This window comes from Mustela nivalis, assembly GCF_964662115.1.
Source record: "Mustela nivalis genome assembly, chromosome: 2".
Lineage (NCBI taxonomy): Eukaryota > Metazoa > Chordata > Mammalia > Carnivora > Mustelidae > Mustela > Mustela nivalis.
In genome coordinates this window covers 165931651-165953625 of record NC_139021.1, presented here as the reverse complement: position 1 = coordinate 165953625, position 21975 = coordinate 165931651, and the positions used below count along the sequence as shown (strand labels likewise).

The window sequence follows — 21975 nt, the reverse complement described above, 5'->3', positions numbered from 1 at the left end:
CCAAAGAGCAAATCGTCGGCAGAGTGAGAAACTCAGGGAAGCCAGTGACAGTGGAAAACCTACAATTCATCAATGTGTTTCAGAGTTCCAGAATGGAACTTGTTCTTAAGATTCACTAGAACTTTTCCTACTAATAAGGGTTTTTTTGTTTGTTTGTTTTGTTTTATGTTTTAGTATAAGTTCTAATGTTTTTTTCTTCCACAGATACCATGTCTCACTACTAAAGGACCTGAAATCTACGCCCAATTGAGGGGCGCAAGGGAAACCAACGGCCACCTCAGTCCCTTTATGAAGGTATGTGCTGGTGGTTTCTGATGTTACAAAGAGATGGTATTTTAATTTTTTTTTCTCTTGGCTTGGAATGGATTTTACTTTTGAAATACTATTCACCTTTGTGGATAGATTTCTAAGCAGCCCCCAAAATCCTAGGGTCCTTGTATTAGAGCTTATGTCACAATTTATATGTTGAATGGGTTAGATAATTTTACAGGCTCATCTGAGCATGAAACTAGAATTAGTAATTTCATTTCTAGTGAAAACTGTACGTTTAGGCGATATGGGAGCGCCAACAACTTGGATACATTTGCTTTCATTTTTGACTCTGCAGCGGTTCCACAAAGGTAGTTAGTAGCTACCTCACCACATACAGCTGTTCTTTAGGGTGGGGGGAAAGTGATTTAGGAACTTTTTTTTTTTCCTTTGAGGAAACTGGTACAGATCAATCACTGTGTATTTTTGCTGACCTTAAAGCTACATTGTGGTTAGTGGGGCTGCACAAAGGATATACTCAACTAACAGTGCATTTTATAAAACCTTTTTAACAGTCATTAATTTGGGGCATGAGACCATCACTGAGTATATCGGGGTGGGCAAACTATTTGGTTTGCTACCTGTTGTTCAAAGTTAAGTTTTGTTGGAACACAACCTCATTCATCTGTTTCTATATATCATCTGTAGCTGTTTTTGTGAGGCACCTGGCAGAGTTGAGTAACTCCAACAACGACCGTAGTCCTGCTGAGCCTAAAATATTTCCTATCTAGCCCTTTGCAAGAAAAGCTTGTAAACTGCTCGGCTAGATCATGGGGAGGAAATTTTATCCATCCCCTTTATACTTGTCTCTGCTGTTTTTAATTTTTTTCTTGCCATGTGTATGTATTCCTTCTGTAACAAAATTATTTTAAAAAAAGACTATGCAGACATCTCAGATGACTCTGCTACTTGCTAAGATGCTTTGCCCTGAGGTTTCCTACCCATAGTGGAGGGGGCAGCCAGCTACTCAAACATAAAAAATGTAATTTAGAGTCCTAAGTGCATAGGAAGTAAAATCTGGATTTGTGCGAAGTCCTGTGAGGCTCTCTGGGAGGGGGAAGGAGTGACTTTATAAGGAATTAATATTTGAACTGGCCTTTAAACAAGATCAGGGATTTGCCAACCCAGGGACTGCTGGCAGGGGAAAGGATCTGTGTAGCCATTTTTTCCTCCCTTTTATAAGAACTAGGTCTACCTTGTGGTTCTTCGTACATGTAACAGGAGGTGATCCAACATTCTTCCTTTCAGGCTCCTCTGTGTCCATGCCATTTGGGACTCAGTCTAACAGCCCTTCAATACCACCTTTGATTTCCTTTTTTTCCCTTTGAGCATCGCGTCTTTGACTAGACCGAAGGCTCTGAGCTCTCAAACACACGTCCGCTCTCCTCTCTCCACAGTAGACTTTGACTAGCATGGTTGTGACGAGCTTTCTTTCCCCTTGATTTTTGTTATGTTGCTCCTTTGACACCAGATGGGAATGAGTGGCTCTGTCATTTCCTTGGGCATGGGGCCTGAACCAGAGCGGTTGTTGGGGGCATTATGACAAGTCCGTTGTCATATTCTATTAGTGCAGTATTGTTACCCTGGGAAATAAGACCATAGACAAAAGAGCGAATGACATCATTATTATCTACAGTCTACCTGTCACACACATATAAATGTGAGAGGGGTGTACGTCAAGGAGGTACTCTTACCTCCTGGTTTTAACCTTGCCAGCTTTCTCAGAGATGCTCCCAAAGTAGAAAGTTAACTGTTCCCAGAATTTGTCATTTTTTTTTTTCCTCCGATGACTCCTATCCATCTTTTCTTTCCACCATGGGATTTTTTTAAGTAAGTAAACATTGAAAAGTGTCCACAACGTTACTGCATTACATTCATAAATGAACACACCTGTGTAGCTAACGCTGCCATCAAGAAAAGACCACGAGCAGCTCCCCCAGAGACCTGACTCATGCCCCCTGATAGTCAGTTCTTCCCCTGGGGAGACCTTGTTTTGACTTTAAATAGCATAGGTTGGTTTTGCTTGGTTTTATACTTCATATGAAGTTTGTAAAAATGGAATCTAGTTCTATGTCCTTTTTTTATGCTTGTGTTTTTGCTCAATATTATGTTTTTGAATTTCTTCCATATTGTATTTACTTGCGAATTATCTAAACTATATAATTTGAGATAAATGTGAGTCATTCTTCTATAAATACTCTCTTCTATGTCTTTTGGTGAACATAGAGACCCATCTCCAATTCGGGGACTGGTATGTTCAGCTTTAGTAGACATTGCCAAATATGTTTACAAAGTAATTCTACCAGTTGATACTTCCAACGCAGTGAGGAAGAGATCTTCCATCTTTTTTATTTTATGTATCCTTCGATTATGGAATACTGTCACATATTGATTTTAATAAGTATTTTCCTGATTACTGGTAAGGCTGATTGTTCATTTGGATATCATGCTTTTTTGCAAATTCCTTGTTCAATCTTTTCCTATCTTTTTCAAAGCGTTTTTGGGGAGTTTTTGTTTTTTGTTATATTTGTTGTTATACGTCTAATCTGGCTGAGTCATTTGTCATATATATGTGTCTTTTTCTATATAGGATTTGTCTCTTCACTGGCCCAGTGGTGTGACTTTATGTGAACAGAGGCTCTTCACTGTAATTCATTCCTGTATAATTATTGCTGCTCAAAACTTTTGAGGGACTGGTTTAAGAAAACCAGCCTACATCAAAGTCATCAAAAACATTTTCCTATATTTTCTTATAAGCTATTTATTATTTATCTGCCGCTTTTCGGTGTTGAATTCATCTTTTTAAAAAATTCAATTTTTTAAGATCTTTCTTTCTTTCTTATTTGACACAGAGAGAGACAGCGAGAGAGGGAACACAAGCCGGGTGGGCGGGGCCGGTAGTAGTGGGAGAAGCAGTCTTCCTGCTGAGCCGGGAGCCCGATGCGGGACTCCATCCCAGGACCCTGGGATCATGACCTGAGCCGAAGGTAGACGCTTAATGACTGAGCCACCCAGGTGCCCTCAATTTGTAATTCATCTGAAACAGATTTCTGTGTATGGTATAATATAACGGTAAAGACACATACAATTGTGATTTTTCTCTACAGCTATGAAGTTGACAAAGGATGACTCACTGATAACATCATTGTTTCCTCATTTCTCTGCTGAGTGACCTTTGCCACAGATTTGTTGACTGCGTATTGGTCACTGTCTTTCTGCGCCCTCCACTCTGATCCATTCATTGGTTTTTCCTTATGTTAATGTTATATTATTCTAATTGGCATGGCTTTATCATAGGTCTTTATTTTGACCGCCTTCACATGTTAATTCCAAAAGAGAGCTTTTTATGTTAAAAAGTTAAATTTGGGGAATCATTCACAGTCTTCCGCTCCACCCTGATACATTTTCAGTCAACCCTCTTTACTAACAAGTATCCTGGGGATCTTAGAAGTGAGAGGTTCATTTATTCAATCTGTGATGAATTAATCAGTGCACGAGAGATGAAGGCTGCCCCTTCACTGCTGATTTGCTTCTCTCGTGTCTTGCTTCCTCAAAGTTATTCTTTATTTCAGCCTCTCAGGGAAGAACCGAAGATTAGGATTAGGTCTTGGTGTGGGACACTGGGAGGGTGCAAAGTGGTGTCTAAAGAGCACAGAGAATGTGTGATGGGTTGTCCGTGATTTGGCCAGCAGTCCCTCACAGCAATGACCTCTAATGCTCCATTTCCCCTGGAAGTTATGAACGTGGCTAATGGGAAAACCTAATTAAGAAACGCACTAAAACCGACTCTGTAGAAGGCGTGACTTTGGATTGAATTGGTGAGTTACTATTAATAGTAATAATCAACTGAAAGTAGTAGGGCTTTTAAAGTAATGGCCGGGACTTTCACTGATGAACTTTAACAGAATCCCGAAAAGTATTATTATCCATTTCAGAATTTATGGTGAGGTCATCCCAAGGGTTGGCACCTCTGTATCCCCAAAGTGTCTGCCAGTGAATCTCTTGCCATTTTAGGATGAGTAGTTGACTTCCGGTTCAAGTCCAGTTCTTCTGAAAACAGACTGCTGTCTTGGCATTATAGAATTCCTTGTACTGCTGACTTCAGAGCTTTACTGAAACCATCCCCATGAAACTGGTAATTTATTAAGTGCCAAGGTCTGGCTGAGTTCATTCCTATCACATTGGCTGTTTGTGTGATACATATTCATTCTCTCTTTCTCTCTCTCAGTTTCTATTATCTATCTATCTATCTATCTATCTATCTTTTGATCAATCTATCTGTCTCCAGAGGCTCATTTTGATTAAAAAATGGATCTGTTCTATTCCTTTTGGAAATGCTTTCCTCCACCAATTTCACTTAGTCTGTGGGGTTTGGGTTCCTCAGAGTCTATGAGAAGGTAACATGGAATCCAAACCTTAGAGAAACAAACTTGCTTCCTTGAGAAGGACGTTAACTTCATGAAAAGTGATTGCAAATATCCGTAAAATTATATGAGGGAGAATAAAGCATCTCGTTACTGTAGAGTCAAACTTGTCCCCTTTATGAGCTCCATTTAATTAATTATTAAAGGCGAGGACATTTCAAAAAAATTTTATCAGCCTTCTGTTAAGGTCAAAGTGATAAGATTCACATCTAAATGTATTAGAAATTGTGTTATTTCAAGAACTCTTACATTTGAGGAAGTGAACTGAAACATGAAGTTGAGGGGCCTGGGCTGAGTCAGGAGACCTGCTGCTGCTTTCTCTGTTGTTAACTGGTTCTGTGACCTCAAATATGGTGCTAATATCTATAAGCAAGGAGATAAAAATGGTGTTTACAAAGTCGGCTGTGAGGGATCCGTGAGTTAGGAGAATGGCCGATGCGGAGAGGGCCTGACTCATTGGAGGTATCTAGTGAGTGTTTGGCTCAACATCTACCTCGATCTTTTCTAAGACATTTATTCTGGAAGTTGAACAAAATGTCAGTGGTCATGGTTTGTGAGCACTGGTCCAGGAGATTCTTGGGCTGGGGGACCATCGTCTGACCTCATCTTGGAATATTAGAGTGTTTAGTGCTGATTTAGCTTTCATTTGTGTGTGGATTTTGAACAAGTTATGTAACTTTTCCTCAACGATTCCATTCCCATATCGGGACTGCTAGTATAACACTGCAATCCAGTGTAACTTGGGCTCTGAGTGAGACTGTTCTGGTTTCGATCTCAGCTCTGCTATTTAATAAATAACAAATATCGTCCAAAACCTTGGACATGTGGCAGAACCTTCTCTGTGCCTCTCTCCTTATCTGCTAAATAAGCATAATGATAATAGCCACCTCATAGTATCTTCAAGAAGCCCATGTGAACCAACACATGGACAGTGTTCTAGAGAGTACCTGTTATAAGATACGTGCTCAATAAATGTTAATGGAATGATTTTTATTTCTTCTGAGTCCTCGCTTGCATGAAATCAGCCATCATGAAATCAAGAATGCTGAGTACACTGTGAATGTCATGTTAATGTCCTGGCAGTTCTCTGAAGAGAAATAAAATGTGTCTATGGTCCCAGTTTTATTTCACCTGAATTTTTCTCTCCCCTCATCCCCCAACCCTGATTTCTCTTTGTGGCAGAGCAGCACCAAAACAACCATGACAACAACTCCAGCCTGAGGCCAAACTGCCAGAAACCTAGGATGAAAAAGACCACCCCTTCTCCCCAGTCATCATCTGTGCCCCTGGGTTTTCTTTGTCAGGAACGCTTTACGTATTTCCTCAGGAGCCAAGTAGCTGTGGGTAGAGTTTTTCCTGGAAACACAGAGAGAGAAGGTTCCTGCTTCCCTCATGTTCTCTCTCAGGGAATCAGGCACTTTTTTCCCCTTCCTGTTTGAGCGGTTCCCACCCCAGCCTCAGACCAAGTCAAGACAGGTAGGGCTGCTACCTGGAGTCTCCCTGAGCCCCCTGAGAGAGTTTAGAGTGCCTCTCAGACAACACAACTTTGGACTGGACTGTGGCTTCCACTGTGACTCTTTTCACTGGCAAACTACATGTTGGATGACGCAAGAAGATGTTCTCTGCAGTATAATCCAGTCACAAAGGCCAAAGGTTGAGGGGAAGTTGCCTTTTTTTCCTTGTCGTTTACCTATTGAGGGTCTGTCTTCTTGAATCTTTGAGTTACTGGGATCTTGGCTCTGTACATCTCCCCTGGTGTTTGAGTGTGAAGTCTGTGGTTCTGCCCCCTCTAGATTTGGACCTTCCGTTAATCTCTCTGAGCTTCAAATTGCTCCTCTGTATGATGGGAGTAGTCATGCCTGTCCTGCTTGCTTGATCAAATAACATCCCAGCCTTGTGCATCTGAAAACTTGGGGTCACAGAGATGGGTAGGAAGCTTCAATGCAACCTCACACAGCCTTTGTATCCTTCAAACAGCCACCCCTTACTGGCATCCTGGACAAATGGTCCTCCAGCTTCAAACCGAGCTCTGGCTGTGGAGCTGCCCTCCTCAGAAGCTCCAGTTGTTAGAAGGGTCTTCGATGGGCTGGGCTGAAATTTGAACCCTCCAGTAACTTTTACCTGCTAGTTTTTATTTCATCTCTGGACTCAATAACACATTTTGTCCCCAAGTAGTCTGTAAATTGAAGACTACTGTAAAAAGTCCCACCACAGTTTTTTAACTAGTTATCAGATCATCTTTCCACCTCCTTTGCCTGCTCTGCCTCAGGATATCTGATCTAGACTGACCTCACAGAGCAGGACATGGCGCAGGGTGCTCTGACTCTAAGGGATCCTTGTGGCATCGGTTATAAAACTTACCCTGAAGTTCCCCAGGGGCAGGTGTTACTAATTATTACTAATGGCAGGTGTCCTACCATAGTGGGAATGTACAGATCCTAGAGCCATAATTGGAAACACATGATTCTTAACATGGCTTTAAATTACTAGATTTAACTTGGAAGTTTTTTCCCTTCTATCACCTTGAATTATTTTTTATTCTCAATAATATTAAAGACACATCAGATTTTAGTGTAAAAAAAAGGAAGAGGGGTGCCTGGGTGGCTCAGCAGGTGAAGCCTCTGCCTTCAGCTCAGGTCATGATCTCAGAGTCCTGGGATTGAGCCCCGCATCGAGCTCTCTTCTCAAGAGGGAGCCTGTGTCCCCTCTCTCTGCCTGCCTCTCTGTGCTTGTGATCTCTGTCTGTCAAATACATAAAATTAAAAATAAATAAATAAATAAGAGAGAGAGAAACCTAGAGAAGAAATTTAAGGAATAAAATGGAAGTCACTTGTAACCCATCTATTTGTAAAAAAAATAAAATTATATTTTTATATCTCATACTTTGGTCGTGTTCCTACATATATGTGTTTATGTGTAATTGTGGTTCTGTGGTTCTACATTTTGCTGTCTTATTGAATATTATGTTCTTTTCCAGTGCCATTATCAATTATTTGTGTTATCATTATAATGGTTGTATGATAATATTATATTGAATGAATATACTAGAATTTGCTTGATGAATTACACCTTATTGTAATCCCTAATTTGCAGTCTCCTGGTTCCTAAGAGCTTCAGGGCTGTTCTCTTTGAGAAACAGGAATTGGGGAAAACGCAGCACCTCTAGATTCCTGCAGAAGGATTATCCCGAGTAATCCTTTCACCCCATTCTTCTTTTCCTAAGTGGGCAGTTAACAGGACATATAGACCAGATCTTGTTAGAGCTAGAAAGCTGAAAAAATGGGTTGATGTGTGTGTATGTGTGCAACTTACAAGTCCAAATGTAAAATGCTATACTGGTGACTTATCTGATTAATAAGAGGGTTGGGTTTGTTTCATTTACTTATACAAATTAGGTCCACCAAGGGCTTTTCTTCCATAGGAAGGTTTTCCTTTGATCAAGGAAATCAAGAAAAATCAAGTATCAAGAAATTGTTGTCCTTCAGTGTCAGGAAGAAAACTTTCAATGCATTTGAACCCCCACCTGAAAATCCAAGAATCCCAAATACATTTTCCACTACCATGAGCTGGGACTCTCTTAGAGCATAGCCCTGGCAGCATGAAGGCTCCACTCCCATATAATCAGATCAGTCATCTGGTGTAACTGTTAAGGGGGGCAAAACCCCACGTCTCTGCAGACATAGACCAGTTACCGAAACAGGGGACTAGAAATCTGTGTCATTTACAAAATCCCCAAGCAAATTTTGTCAGGTCAATGTAAGAAATGAATCATGACCCATTTCTAGGCTATCAGCTTAGCCTGAAGAACAATTGCCCACACCTATACTTCCAAGGAGTATTAATGTCTTAGAATCAGGCTTTACTTAATGAGTTGTTTCATCTTTAGAGACTAAAAAAAATCACATGACTGGAAACGAGTAGCTTCATAAACTTATAGCAAGGTTGATGGAAGGGATTTTCTCCAATATAGAAGTGATCATTTTTGAAAAAAGGATCCTCCTGCTCCCCAAAAGCATTGCCACTAAGAGAGAACCAGCTGCTCCCTTCATCATGGGCCAATATCACCCTTGTGGAATGGATTCAAACTGTGTTATCACCTATGGGGACTGGCCGATTTAAGGCAGTAGCATATGGTTGACTGTTAAATCAAAATAAAACCAAACAGAAACTTGTGGTTGCTTAGCCTCGGTAGAATTCTCAAAAGCCAATACAAGCGACTAAGGCCAAACACAGCCTCACTCCATCTGTGCTTTGTCTCCAGCCTGGAAGAACAGCCTTATTAGGCTTGGTGTGCTGGGCTCCTTCCAACACACTGTCCAGACATTCCTGAGGACACAGGTTTCTGTTTGTGCAGATGAGAAGCTCCTAATTGTGTATCTCATGTGCCTATGAGAAGATGAAAAATCACGTCGCTAGATGACCTGGTTCCAGTAGTGAGGGTGTCCATATCTGAGGGATGGGTCTCCTATAAGGGTGGGCTGTGATAAAGAAGAGTGAATGTTCTAGGTTCTTCCCTTTCCCATGGTATAATTTCAACAACCAGGGAAACCAGATCTTTAAACCTCTAACTTTGGTCCTAACCCAGACAAAAATAATAGATAAGAATTACGAAAAAGCAAGAAAGGGAGAAGTACGGGAAGGGGAATGGGAGAGAGGTATGATGAGTCTTCTCTACTTGTCACTTTTAAAAACATTCCAAAGTGTGAGCTGCTTGAAAGTAAAAACAGCTTCTCTTTTTTTTTGTGGGACCACCTGCAACAGGCATGTGTGTTTTTGGTTCTGTCAGTGCTGGTGGGTTGTTAGATGTTGTGGAAAGGAGCTACACAGGTACTTGGCTTCCCTCAAAGCAGGAATGACAGCGCAGTGGGGCATCCCTCCCTTGAAGTGTTGTTCCCCACAAGAAATGCAGATCAGCCTCGGGGGCTGTTTACTCATTGCCGGGGTTTCCTGGAGAATTCGGGAAAGAAGGGGCAGGTTTCAGGAGCATGTGCCCATGTCTCCCAAGCAGGAGGAGAGAGGTTGAGATGGTTCTGAGACTCTACCCAAAAGCAACAAGTCTCAGAGTCTGGGCATCAGTTAGGCCCAGAAGGTTATAGATCTTGAAAACCCTTTTAGTAAAGGCTGTGTAAATGTTGAAGAGAGAGGCTTGGTGCCCTGGAGCAGGGCCTGAGGGAACCTGTCCGTGTTTTAGTAGGAGCAGAGTCAAGAATCCTAACCAGTGCAGGTCAGGCTGACATACAGCAGAGAAAACAGGCCCACACAGGAGGGCGGGAGTCAGAGGGGCAAAAATTGCAGGGGCATTCCACCTACCCCAACATAAGAAGAGAACTCTTGATTTGCTTGATTATAAACTTTATTGCTTTTCTTACCAGTCCCCCTTTTTTTTTTTCTGATAATAAAAGCAACAAATACTTGACACAAGTATCTAGGAACATAAATTATAAAATCTAGCGTGACAGTCACCCATTATTGAGTTACTACCTATAGACAACCACATTAACCAGCACATATTCTTCCAACTTTCTGTTTTTTTTTTTTTTTTAAGATTTTTATTTATTTGTTTATCAGAGAGAGAGAGAGGACACAAGCAGGGAGAGCAGCAGAGCAGAGAGATGTGGGACTCAATCCCAGGACCTTGGGATCAGGACCTGAGCCGAAGGCAGATGCTCAACCTACTGAGCCACCCAGGTGTCCCTGTTCTTCCAGTTTTCCCGTGATGCTTTCAGAACATATGAAATGATTGTGTGTATATTTATAAAATAATGTTTCAATGCACAGACACCCGCGTAGAAGACATCAGTTCTTATAATGCATAGTATGCAACTTGCCTTTTCTCCCCTGACAACAGATTTCATCTTTTTACCCTTTTGATCCATGCAAATCTACCTCATTCTTTTTTTTTTTTTTAACTAATTTTAATTTTTAAGAGCAGTCCTAGAGTCCAAGAAAAATTGAGCATAAGGTACCCACATACCCTCTCCTGGTCACACATATGGCCTCCCTCACTTTTAATATCCCACAACGTAGTGGTACATTTGTTACAATTTGTGAATCAACTTTAGCACATGATTATCAATCATAGTTTACATGAGAAATCACTCATAATGATGTACACTTGAGGGATTTTGACAAGTGTATAGTGACATACTCACTATGACAGAATCAGGAGTAGTTTCTCTATCCTGAAGTTTCTCTGTATTCCGCCAATACCTTCCTTCTTCCCCTGGACTCTTGGCAACCACTGATCATATTATCATCTGGAGAATTTTGTCCTTCCCAGAATGTGTCATAGCTGAAATCCAACAGTATATAGCCTTTTCAGATTGACCTCTTTCACTTTCTAATATGCATTTAAGGTTTCTCCGTGCCTTGGTGTGGCTTGTTGGTACCTCATTTCCTTTGAGAGCTGAGTAGTTTTCTATAGTATGAATGTACCACAGTTTTTCCCCCGTTGAAGGATATCTCAGTTGCTTCCAACCTTTGACAGTTATGAATATGGCTGTAAATATTTGCGTACAGGTTTTTGTGTAGACCTAACTTCTCAAGTCCTTTGGGTGGATACCAAGGCATGTTACGGCTGCATTGTGTGATAAGAATGTGTTTAGTTTTGTGAAAAACAACCTGCCATACTGTCTTTCAAAGTGGATTGTGCCTTTCATGAATCATTCCTTTGCTGTTGTGTTTAAAAAGTCATTGGGAAACTCAGTCATTTATATTTTCTTTTGTTATCTTCTAGGGATTTTGTAGTTTGGTATTTCAAATTTGGGGTATGATCTATTTTGAGTTAATGTTTGTGAATGACATGTTTTCTCTACTATTTTCCATTGATCTATTTGTTTACTCTCTTGTCAATACCACACTGCCTTGATTATAGTAGCTTCGTAGGAAGTCTGAATGTCAGGTAAGTGTCAATTCTGCAACTTTATTCTTCTCCTTCAATCTTGGGTCAGGTATTCGGAGTCTCTTGCCTCCCCATGTAGACTTTTGAATCAATTTGTTGATCCATAAAATAACTTGCTGGGATTTTTGACTGGGATTACATTGGATTTATAGATCAAGTTGAAAAGAAACAACATCTTTACACTATTGACTTCCTCCTCATGAATGTGAAATATCTCTCAAGTTATTTAGTTTTTCTTTGATTTCTTTCAACAGAGTTTTGTAATTTTCTTCATGTAGCTCTTTTGAATGTTTTGTTGGATTTATACCTAAGTACTTCATTTCTGATGCTAATGTTATATCACCCTATTTAATGGCTACAAAAAAAAGTTATTAAATGAATGTATTTAAGACCTCTCATTAATTCTTCAGTGCATATTTAATTTGGATAACTTTAAAAAGGGAACAAACAAAAGCATAGTTTTGGCCACCTATCAAAGCAGAGATGATGATGCATTACTTGGTCAAGCTGGAGGCCCAGAAAATTAAGGACACCAATCTGTATTTATCACCAACAGCTACAGTCGTCCAATACACCAGCATAAATAGCAGCAAACTAGATTAAGCGAATAGGGTGAATCTACTCACAAAGAAGTTCCTGAAAACAACTTAGTCTGATAGATAAGCAGATGGGCTTTTGTTCTTGTGGGTTTCGAAGAACCACTGATTCAAAATTGTATAGAGGAATCTTAACACTATTCTGTTGCTCAGGCTATATGTATAATCAAGCCAGGGAAGCTTACAATGATGTTTTATTTTATAACAGGAGTCTAAATTTTGATCCATTCGAGATCATTTGGGGATACGTTTGATTTATACATGCTTACATTTCTGAGGTACTCCATAAGTAAGGCTTTAAAAGGGGCTTCTCTTTGAACATTTAGGGAGAGTTTCAATTTATTGTTTGTTTGCCATCCCCTTTAAAAATCTGGAAACCTCCTCTTTAGGATTTAGTCAGTAGTATCTACTATATCCTGAAACCTCTTCCATCTCACCTGCTTGGGAAATGTCAGCCTTGAATTGTAGCTGATTTGAAGTTTAAATGAACTTTACCTCGAGTGCAATGGCAACTCCACCGTTCATTCGCCAGCTGTTAAGCCTGTCATTTCCCGAGGCAGCCTACAAAGCACAGTTATTTAATTGTACAAGTAGAAGGAGTAAAAATATTTAGGTGTCCTGCTTGTCTGGAGCTTTTTTCCTGGGCCTTGCCATCAGTTAGCATTTAAGTTAGAGAGAAATCAACTTCATGAGATATCCCCATGAAGGTTGAAGATCACAATAAAATAGTCATGCACATATCTCAAAAAGATGACTTGAGAAAAATCATGTAGCCTGAAAGAACTGTTCTTCCTCACTTTTATCTAAAGGTTTTTAAAAAAATATTTGAGGTGAAAGGCTAACATTACAAAATTAATCCAGATGAGCAGACCCTATTTCTTTCTTTCTTTCTTTCTTTCTTTCTTTCTTTCTTTCTTTCTTTCTTTTTTTTTAAAGATTTTTATTTATTTATTTGACAAACAGAGTTCACAAGTAGACAGAGAGGCAGGCAGAGAGAGAGATGGGGAAGCAGGTTCCCTGGTAAGCAGAGAGCCCAATGTGAGGCTCGGACCCACGACTCTGGGATCATGACCTGAGCTGAAGGCAGAGGCTTTAACCCACTGAGCCACCCAGGCGCCCCACACCCTATTTCTTTGACTCACTACTTTATCCGTTACTTGAAGTTTTATCTGTAAGGCCGATAATCTGTGTAAGCCCAGCACTAACATTACTGGCTTCCAGCAATGATCAATCATTCTCATCAGATTGATTCAAAGTGAGAAATTTCAATAGGCTGGCTTAAAAGGAATTGCAACTCTGATCACCAATCTAGAGCAAGATTTTGGCCTTGGAGTTCATCAACAATTGGCGAGCTTGGATTTCATTGGAAGAGATGTAACAGAATTCCTCCAAAGATTTCATATGAGGGATTTTTGATACACTTTTAAGCAATAGCTCTAACACTTTTGGCTTTGTGGAGAATGGATAGGCTTAAGAAAATCTGTTTGCCTATTTTAAGGCTCTACTGTAATTTTTAATTATAATGTTAGTTAACGGGATAGATGTTAAGAATTAACTAATATGCATGGTCTATAAAGCCACAGATATCAAGTAGGTAAGGTTCCTGAGTTGGATTGGCCCTGCAGGAGGTGATGGACTGAAAAGTGATCTCCAGCCCTACAGGGGCAGCAGATGTCCATCTCCAGCTAAGTGTTAAACTATGCCAAAGCAAACTTAGAGGAAGAGCTGAAATCCTCAAGTTTGTTTTAAGGCTCACTCTGGGCTTAGGCAAATAAATGACTTGCTTCGGCCAATAAAATGCTAAAAGGTATTATTCATGAAGAAGCTTGAAAAACTGCTTGCAAGAGTCCTTCTCTTTTGGAGTCCTCCTACCTAGGAGTATAAGCCTAGGCTAATCTGCCTGCGAGTGAAAGATCACCAGAGGAAGGAAACATATCCCAGGTGACCCATCTAGAGCCAGCTAACTTCTAAATATGAGAGCAGCAGAACCACTCATGCAGCTGTAGCCACATGCAGACCCACAGTGAATCCAGCTGGGCTTGATGTAGATCAGCAGAATTGCTCAGTCACCCCATAGATTCATGAGAAATAATAAATGTTGACTGTTGTACAACACTGAGGTTTTATGGCTTTTGGTTAGACAGCATTAATGTGGTGTTAGATAACTGGTATCTAGCTGATATACCAGCCTGTGGAAAGTGGTCAATAAATATTAGCTGTATACACTCACAGTTCATTGATTCTAAAGTACTTCTAATACTTTGATAATGGTGCCTTCTTGATATTTCCAGAAGCTGTCTATAGAAGGTTTTTTTTCAGTGACACTCTGTCACCTAGGTGATATTGACTATTATATTCCATTGATTCTAATATACATCCAGAACTTTGAAGATGTTAAAATGCAAAAATCCTGCTTATTGTAGAAAATTCCATCAAGACCTCTCAGGGTAGTGGTGATTTGTGGGTATAGCTGAAGCCCAGCTCCACAGATCCAGAGTATCTGTGGAAATAGAGGTTATCAGCATGATACACTACAGAGTGAGAACTTCAGGCTATTAAAGAACAGAGGAACCTGGAAATTGTGTGGTGGATAGTCCCTCCCATTAAAGCAGGTCCGTGCTATCTTCTTTCATGTCTTAGGTGACCAAAGGAAGAGCATTTTTGGGTGACTCATGAGTGTTCTCTGAGATGCCTAAACATCATTAAGAACAAAAGCTTCCAAAAACAAAGCTTTCTTTCACACTTATAGTTTGAAGGTATAAATTATGTCCCCAAGGGTCTCCTTATGCTGAATTAGGATAGTGTTCAATTAAGCTGCCCATAAATAGTATGGAGAAAGTTAGGGAGAGTTTAAATACTGTAATTAAAGGCACTCATTGTACGTTTTACCTTTTATGTTTCTTAACAGTTTGTAAGCTACCCAGAGACAAACTAATATTTTATTCCATTACCTCAGTCTTTCATAGTCTTTAATGAAGTGGAGTAAATAGGGTTAACACTGGGCATTTAATGGGTGTTTACAAGCATCACAAGAAAATCAATACTGTCATTTCACTGTTCCATAATTTTGGACCAAAAATATTCCCTAGGTTGAGTCCCTTGGCTCCAAGTAATCTTCTCCTGCTAGGAGAAAAGAAAATCATTCTCTTAAAACGCTTCTCAGAGCACCTTCTTCAGACTTGGTGGGTCACTATAAAAATAAGCGTCCCTAGACTATTTGAAAAAAATGACACTACAGGGATCCTGACTGCCCTTTCCATGGTAAAATCCTTGAAAGGGAAAATTATCAGTCAAGAGGAGTCAAGCTGAGTGCTGGGCTGATTCTAGGTATTCTTTCTGCCAAAGGCTTCCCATTACTTCTTTGTGTCTATGTCTAGAAAGTGTCCTTGGCATTATTAATGATCAGGTTGAGAACTGAGGGGCTGAATATCCTCCTTGTCTAAGATACAGCTTTGATCTCCTACCCAGACCTCTTTTGGTTCCCTAGGAGGGCAAAGGTACAGTCAAGGTGACGTGAAGAGAGGTCTAAATTCTGGTTGCATTATTTAGTAGCTGTGAGAACTTACCTAAGTTCTCTGGTTCTGAGCTTCAGTTTCCTCCTTTCTTAAAAAGGGTGGTGGTGATTAATAATACTACCTTGTAGGGTATGGTGGAAACTAGAAACAATATACACAGTAAGCTCCTGTGTGTAAAAAGGTTCACTCCCATTCGCCCATCTCCCCCCCCCCACCCGCCCGCAATCCTGGGCCTCTCTCTCTGGGCCTGGCTACAGGTGCTACATCTAGATGCCGACCATCAGCCTGAAGGTCCAGATTTGTTCACACTCAAATGGCCCAAGTCCACGTTCCTTCCATTTGGCAAGGCATCCTCCTTTTTGATAGATTTCTCTGGAGTGACCACCAGCCTAAATTACCAGCATTCATCTTATTCTTCGACACAATTTCTCTGTTTCTGAATGTTTGTGTTGCTGAGCATCCAACTGGCCATGCTGTGATCTCTTTCACTTCCCAGGAGAGTCATGAGACACAAGGCCTACCCCTCTGTAGCCCTGGACACAGCAGCGATCAGGCAAGGGAGAGCAAGGAGGAATCAGTGCAGCTGATCACTATCCCTGGAAACCTCATTCAATGAGAATTTGATATAGAAGTTGGGCCACCTATGTCACCTTCATATAACAACAACAAAAAAAAGGTGATGCTACTGGAACAAGAGCCATTAAATCACTGGGATCACTATAAGCATTGACATCAAGGTTTCTAGAAAGTTCATTGTCAAAACTATATATATATATGCATATATATATATATATATATAGTGTGCATGCACGTGCACATCTGTCTTGCCTTGTCTTATATATATCATATATATAAAATAATATATATAACTACATATATAATAATAATATAATATAATAATATTATTATAATTAATATATATTATTATAATTATATTATGTTAATATAATTATAATAATATATTGATATATAATAAATTATATTAATATAATATAATTATATATTATATATTATATAATATTATATATAATTATATATCTATAATTATATAATACACAGGTTTCTAAAAACTGTATTTAAAATGTTTCTTATTTCAGTTGTAAAGGGTAACAATCTAGTCAGAATAATTTGGGTGATGTATCTTTTCACAGCTAGTAATGCAAATGCCAAATAAGCCTCAAATTGTTTAAAAGTAGAATTATCTGATAATGCCTTGTTTTAAGGGACATACATAATTAAGTTTTGAATACATAATTAAGTTCTCTTAAGGAACTTATGAATTATGAATACATAATTAATTTCTCTTAAGGAAGGGGATTCTGAATTCTGCCTTCAGGAAGCTTCTTTTTTAAATAAATCTTGATGGACAATTCCATCACAGATCCCATTACTTCAACCAGACAATTATCTCTTTAGAACCAAAGGTACTGGGATCCCTTTCTCTTTTCTTTTTCTTCATCTGTGTGAGCATGTGTATGATTCTTCTTTGCAATCATGCATGCTATCTCAACTCTGACTTATGTGATTGAGTTTGTCCTCTTTTCCAGACAATTAAATAACTCATTTTTGTAAATTGAATGCATGCTAAGAGCCCTAGATTTTCTTTAAACTCTGCTTCTGGTGATGATGATTTCCTTAAGGACCACCAGCTCAGGGCACATTTTCCTTTTCCAGAAGTTCACTGGGGCACAGAAATCTCGTGCTGATTATCTTTGTCCTCTTCTCCTTTCTTACATGTGGATCACTTGTCCCCTCCTAGTCCAGACTTTCTGGCAGTGCCTCCCCTCGCCCCTTGCAATTCTTAAGGGCTTCTGAAGAAACTCAAGCTTACCTGATACTTAGTGAAATTGACACTGTTGTTTGTTATCTTTAAGTTTTTTTTTTTTTTTTAAAGAGTGTATCTATTTATTTGACAGACAGGGACCACAAGCAGACTGAGAGGCAGGCAGAGAGACAGGGAAGCAGGCTCCCCACTGAGCAGAGAGCCCCACGCGGGGCCCGATCCCAGGACCCCGGGACCATGACCCAAGCCGAAGGCAGAGGCCCAACCCACTAAGCCACCCAGGCGCCCCTGTTTGTCATCTTTAAATTATGAATGACAAGCATGAAAAAACAAAACAAAACAAAAAACAAAAACCCTCTTTTTGTCCCTGTGAAGATACATTAATAATTGGTAGCTGTGGTTTTTGTGGGCACCTTTGAGACTCTGTCCACAGGAGTTAGCCATCAAAGGTAGCTGTAACCAGGGCACCTGGGTGGCTCAGTAGGTTAAGCCGCTGCCTTCGGCTCAGGTCATGATCTCAGGGTCCTGATTTCAGGGTCCTGGGATGGAGCCCCACATCGGCTTTCTGCTCTGTAGGGAGACTGCTTCCGCCTCTCTCTCTGACTGCCTCTCTGCCTACTTGTGATCTCTCTCTCTCTGTGTCAAATAAATAAATAAAATATTAAAAAAAATAAAAACCAACAACACTTATTAAAAAAAAAAAAAGTAGCTATAACCAAAGCCCCAGAGCCTCTAGTTGGCTTGTAAATCACAGAGTCAAAGAACATAAGGATTCCTAGCCCCATGGAACCCAAGATTGGGGATTTCAAGCCCTGGTCAAAATTTTCAGCATGGCATAATTTGGAGCTGAATTTGATAAGGGACCTTCTTAAAATGAAAATAAAAACAAACAAACAAATAAAGCACCAAAACTAAACTTCCAGCAGTTAACAAAAGATTTCCCCCCAAAAAGATGATTTTTGTCCCCAAAAGGATGGAAGCACATAATCTCAAATGAAACGACAATCATTTATTTTGAATAAATTTAGCTTTATGAAAAACATACTTCATTTTCATATTTTTTTTCTTGTATTTAAAACATGTATCACTAAACCTTTCAACATTACACTCTACCATAAAGATAAATCTCACAAACTTAATGGTGAGTAAAAGAAGCCAGACACGAAATAGCTCTTACTGTACAGTTCCATTTGTAGAAATGATATAAACAGGTGAAGCTACTCTCTGCTGATAGGAGTCGGGGCAGTGGGTTATCATCAAGAGGGAGGTGGGGAGGGTCTGGGGAGAGTCTGGAAGGGATTGAGGGTGGGCACATTCTAGGGTGCTAGGGTGCTAGTAACACTCTGTTTCTTGATTCAGGTGGTGTTGCCCTCGTCTCTTCACCTTATGAAAATTCAGCAAGCCATACACTCTTTTACAGGAGTTTTGTCACATGCCATGCTTCAATTAAAATAAGTAAAAAATGAAGGATTTGTCTTCCTCTATAGACCTATAGGCATTTGGAAATCACTGATATGGTTTGGTTTCCCTTCTTGGCAGGCGAGGAAGCTGCAGGAAAACCATCTTGTTCAAAGTTGTGAAGCCACCACTGATCCCACTGGGCACAGAGCTTTCTCAGCTTAATCCGGCTCCCTGGCCATGCTGCTCGGTCCTTCATCCTGAGATAACGGTCATAACTTGAGAAGTCTCTACAAGGAAGGGCCCACCTTCTATGAGTGTGTTCATTCAGCTGCCAGGCACTCTGTAGACACCCTCTCTCTACTTACTGAGGAGGCCTGGAATGAATGTGGCTGTCCCCTGTCTTCAACCAGGGAGCTGGGCACTTCTTGGTAGATAGTGGTCTCTTTCACACTTGCCCATCTTTTGGCCGTGGTATTATCTCTTTAAGGAAATCAATTTCTTCTCTTTCCAAGATGACTCCTCTCTTTGAACACCTCAAGTTCTGCAACCATTCTCTTTTTACCTTTTCCTCTCCCATTCACACCTTTTATCTTTCTTCCTCCTGGGTCCTCCCTTTCCGCTTACAGAGATGCTCAATATTCCTCTTGCAGAATAAATAAAGTAAACAAAAGTAAAGCCAAATAAACAAAAGTGGCACTATTCTTTGTCTCTGACAGTGAGTCATCAGATAAGTTTTGGGTGCCCATCATGGGTCCACATGCCAGCCCAGCCCACAGTCAGGCCCAATCTTCCTTTTTGGTTCCTTCTTCACATCTTGACATTTTTGAAGAAAATATGTAATCATTAATTCTTCCTGTTGCTCATCTCCAATTTTCTTCTCAGTCTGTGAACTCTGGCTTCCAATCCACAGGTCTGTCAATTCTATTTTTTAAAGGATGCCCATGTCCTCCTGGCAGGACTTCCCTACATCCTAATTTTCCTGGGATCACTACTGTATATACTTGTGATCCTGGAGCTCATACTAATGAATCTCTGTTTTTAAATTCACAAAAGTCTCACAGATTGGAGAATCCGTGGTGGTGAACATAACATCTTAGTCACCATATAAATGGCCACTTCTGGGTCCTCATTCTCACTGACACTTGTCAACATTGACCGCAGGTGTATTAAGGTTATGAGCAAAGGCTTTGGCGCAATACCCTGGGTTCAATTCCTAGCAATCTTATGTGATCTTACTCAAGTTACTTAGTTATTCTGAGCCTTGATTTCTTCATTTATTAAAAAAAAAAAAAACAAGGAGGGGTGCCTGGATGGCTCAGTGAGTTAAAGCTTCTGCCTTCGGCTTGGGTCATGATCCCAGGGTCCTGCGATGGAGCCCCACATCGGGTTCTCTGCTCAGTGGAGAGCCTGCTTCCTGCCTGCCTCTCTGCCTACTTGTGATCTCTTTCTCTGTCAAATAAATAAAATATTTTTTTTAAAAGGAATAGTAGTAGTAATGCCTGCTTCATAATGTAGTTACAGTTATTCAACAGGAAAAGTATCCAAAGTATGTTGTGCAGGTGTGGGACAGTTAGCATTCATTACATGACACTGCATTTTCCTGGTTGAAACTATCCCATGCTCCCCACATTGGTGTTCTTTTGTTTTTGTGTTTTTGGTTTTTTGTCTCAGGTGATGTTTCCTGGGATCCTTCTGTCCAGTCACCCTTTACCGCCTGTGGTTTCCTTGTTTACCATTTCTGCATTTGACACTCCATTTGTGTCTTATGGTTAAGTCTGAGGGCTGAAGAGCCTGACTTCGTGGATTCATAATTTGAGCTCTGTCACTTAATAGATGAGTGTACTTGGATGAGTTATTTTACCTTTCATTGCATTGATTACTGCAATTATAAAATGAGGTTTACAGCAGTATCTAACTTCATAGCTGATACCTACTTCAAAGCAGTTATTATAAAGATGAAATGAGCTAAGGCATGGAACAGGTGCTTAGCATGATACGTGCAACAGAGGATGTGAGCAGAAAATGTTATCCATTGTTATGTTCAGTTACCAGAGTAGGTGTTTTGACCTTGCATTCATCCCCGTCTCTCCTCTGCCCCCATATAGGCGTCTAGGCCTAGTCCTGTGCTTTCGTCTTCTGTGGAGCCCTCACAAATCCTTTCCGTTACCTACTTGCCATTCTTACTTGAGTTGAGACCATTGTTCCTTCTTTCCAATGTGCTAGAATAACTTCATAACTTGTTTTCCTGCCTACAGTCTGTTCCCATTCAGTCGGTTGTCCATGGTAAAGGAGTTGAATTCTCCAGAACCACATTTCTGATCATGCCAGTCTTTGACACGAAGAGCTCTTGTGGTTCCTCCTCGCCTACTGATTAAATTTCAAGCTCTAGGTTCTGCTGTTCAAGCTCTCCTGTATGTAGAGCCCACTCACCTTTCAAACATTTTTTTCTCCTTCACACACATTGCTTCATCCAGTGGCCCAACTAAACAGACTCATCTCCTCTCCCTCAAGTCTAACAGCAGTTATCCCATTGGAGACATTGTTTCCATTGTTCTATCATTTTCAATACCCGCCCTCTCTAAATACCCATTTACTACCATCTTTTAAAGATTAACTCAGATGTCATCTTCTCTGACTTCCCGATGTGTTCTCTGCTCTTAAAATGGAAGGTTTCTCTCTAACCCATGCAACCCTCTGAGATAGTGTCGAACTCTTCCTAATAGGGGCAACATTTTCTGCAGTGTGTTCTGTCTGAACACCGTTTTTTCTCCTTGCAAGAACAGTGCCTGCAAATGCTTACTCTCCTTGTCTCTCTGTCCTCTGTCCTTTATCATGAAGTTTACATCAGTCTGTCCAGGGAAAGAAGGAGAGTTGCTTGATTTTGTTAATCTCATTGTGTGCAATTGAACCAGGCTCTCTGAAGCCCACTACAAACACTGTTAAGGTGTTCTATTTCTGCCTTGCAGGTACATAAAGCTGAATTGTGGAGAAAGAGTGCACACACACATGAAAATGACTTAAGGACATTTTCAGAGCAGCACATAAA

The 21975-nt window shown here is 40.3% G+C and overlaps 1 long non-coding RNA gene across 1 annotated transcript in view; it reads left to right on the top strand.

Annotated features, from left to right (window-relative positions):
- The first annotated feature begins 202 nt into the window (after nt 1–202).
- Nucleotides 203–21975, top strand: part of LOC309854790 — a 54868-nt gene continuing 33095 nt past the window's right edge. Inside the window, exon 1 of the long non-coding RNA XR_014306431.1 lies at nt 203–294. This is a non-coding gene — a long non-coding RNA (uncharacterized lncRNA). The remainder of the gene's footprint in view (nt 295–21975) is intronic.